This window comes from Cyprinodon variegatus, unplaced genomic scaffold (assembly GCF_000732505.1).
Source record: "Cyprinodon variegatus isolate N-32 unplaced genomic scaffold, C_variegatus-1.0 Scaffold522, whole genome shotgun sequence".
Lineage (NCBI taxonomy): Eukaryota > Metazoa > Chordata > Actinopteri > Cyprinodontiformes > Cyprinodontidae > Cyprinodon > Cyprinodon variegatus.
This window is the reverse complement of record NW_015150975.1, coordinates 280,013-282,910: the sequence shown is the minus strand read 5'-3', so window position 1 is coordinate 282,910 and position 2,898 is coordinate 280,013.

Genomic DNA, 2,898 nt, shown 5'->3' with positions numbered 1-2,898 from the left:
ATTTCGATTTAAAAAATGTATTTCACAATTGCAATTTGCTTTATTTGATGGCTAATGGAAGTGAAGATCAGTGTCAAATCTAAATATCTACCGATCACAAATCAAAATGTTCACTTATTTTGTGTATATTACTCATGTCTTAAGGTTGAAAACAGTGACCTTTTCTACACAATTTTCAAGAAATATCCTCATCTAAATATACATCTTAAATCTAAATATATAGATTTGTTACTTGCTTGAAGCATAAGAAGGTCCTAGTGTCCCGTTCTTTCTTTTTTCACCTTCATCCACAAAGCTTGTCTCATTGAGATCTAAGATCGCATTTACAAAAGAGACCTGTTTTTATAAAAACAAACTAAATTACAAAACACAGCAATAAATTAAGCAGTTAAGAGGTATGACTCAGGTCAAATAAGCTAATTAAAGAAGCTATAAACAAAAACAAGTTTGAAAATTCTCTTTTTGTCTTAACAGAAACTTAAGTTATCCAGGGAAAATGATAATTAAATCAAGAAAAAGGACCTAAATTGAATACAATCCCGGAGAGAAATAATCAGAAAATTTCCCTATTATGTAGCTTTGATAAAATGTGTTAGAAGCAATTTTCATAGTAGAGAAACACTTGAGTTCTTGTACAAAAGACCAATAGCACCACTTCAGTCTGCATAAAAGAAGGATCATCGTCTACGGTGACCTGCAACTCTTCCAGGCAGAAGAAACCAAGCAGTGAATGGATCAAAATCAGAGGAAATGAAATCAAGAGAAATAATAAGAATACTTGTAATTATACAAAGCTAACTGAGGTTTTACATCAAAGTAAGAGTTGAATTGGCTGCAGGCCTATATATGTTTGAAATGGATGATTGTGATCATTACAGCTGTTCCCTAATTTTAGCATCTGGTAGCAGAAGATGGAAGGATGTATTTTACAGTTCTCTGTAAAATACATCTATATTGAATGTTTTTAGAAGCCTTTTATACCAACACTTCATTAATTACTTGGATAACTTTAACTTTGAATAACATTATTGTGAGGTAGTTTGACTCTTATTTGCATACAGGCTTTGACCATCTCTGTATATTTGATGTTTTATCTGTATTTCAGCTAGAATTTTATTCTCTTGTGGAAAATAGACAAATGGATCAGGATATTTTATTCTGGAGAAACGAGAGATAAGCTCTCCTCTGTCAAAGGTTACGAATGGGTTGATTTATTCCTCCAAACATTGTTACAGGGTTGGATTTTAACAATAATACATATGTAAAATGTGTCACAATTGTTTTTTTTTATTTCAGTTTTAATTTTTAACGTCAAAAAATAACTTTATTCTGACATTTACTGATATATAAGTTATCTTATGCTCTTGGCAGTCGGTGGTTACCGTAGCAACCAGTAACTGACTGTTCTTTCCCTTTTTCCTTGTTGCCGTCTTTCACAAGTATTATATCTACTTATATTTTAGCTTAATTCCATTCCATACAGGGTTTAATGTGAATCATTATGTTTCTGATGGTTTTCTATAATTGATGTCTATTTTAATTGTTCCTATTTTAAAACAGCTAACTGCTGTCAGCTGTTTCTTGGAAACCATTGTTCTATGCTTTTTTTAGGGTTATTTATTGTATTTTATTTAATGTTGGGGACTGAAGCTACTGGACTGATTTGAACCACCGACGAGATTGTCTCTCTGAGGTGTTTTACACAAAGTAATGTTTCGGTTGTGTTGAACGTTTTGTTTTTAATTTGTTTTTAGATAAAAAGTATGAGTGATTTTTATTTTTATTACTAATGTGTATTAATTGCTATTCATGTTAAAAATGAGATTAGTTATGTGAATTATTGCTGTGAATTCATGTTACATAACAATATACGATGACAGTCACCTGGACTGCTGTTAACCTCCATCTTTAATTATCTCTCCCTTGTAAGAGTAAATACAGTGAGTGTTTCTGCGGTGAAGTCAATCTGCTGGGCCTGAGATGAACAAAGAAGGGTTGCATATTTATATAGAGCAACTTTAAACATGTCATCTCAAGACACTTTACACAGATTTCAGTCAGGTTATACTGTTAGGTTTCTTTTTCTGTTATTTTTTTTTTCTTTTGGATGTTCAGTTTTGCTTTGGTCTTTGTTCTAGTTTTTTATGGTTTAATTCTTATTTTGTTGTGTTCTTTGGTTTTTTTCTTAGTTACTGTCTTAGTCTTGGTTCTGTTATGTTTTCTTTTGAGTGTTTATTTTTACTTTGCTCCATGTCTTTATAGTCTTAGTGGTTTGATTCCTATTTCGTTGTGTTTTCTAGTTATTTCCATTCTTCCAGGTTTTTATTTGCTGCCCCCTTGTGGTCTCCTTTTTCCCTGGCTCACTTTCTGTTCTGCTCTCTGCTCACCTGTTCCCAATCTACCCTCCATTAGCCCTCTCTTTGTTTCTGTATTCTATAAATGCTCTCTCTCTTCAGTTCCATTTTGCCGGGTCCTCGTCTAACTTCATCTAACTTCCTCCAACTCGTCTCTCTGAGCCTTCCTCCTTGTTCCAGTGATTCCCTTGATGTCTCCATGGTTTTTGGTACGTTTTGACTTTGTTTTCATTTTGGATTTTTGGATTCCCAGTTTCCCGTTTATTTGGGCTTTGTTTTCATATTTTGGATTTTGGATTACCCGCCTCTGTTTTCAGTTCACTTTCATTAAATCTTAAGAAATTCTTCTCTGCCTTCCTGCCTCTGCTTTTGGGTCAACAATCTATAACCAAATCCTGAAATATACATACAGATTGATCTAAGGTTTTCTATCTGAGGAAAACCAGCTGATTGCATCCAGTCATTGACTTTGCAGGATTTGCTTCTGATCAAGCATGTGGCAACAGTAGACATTCACCTGCATTGTGTTCTTGACTCTACAGCG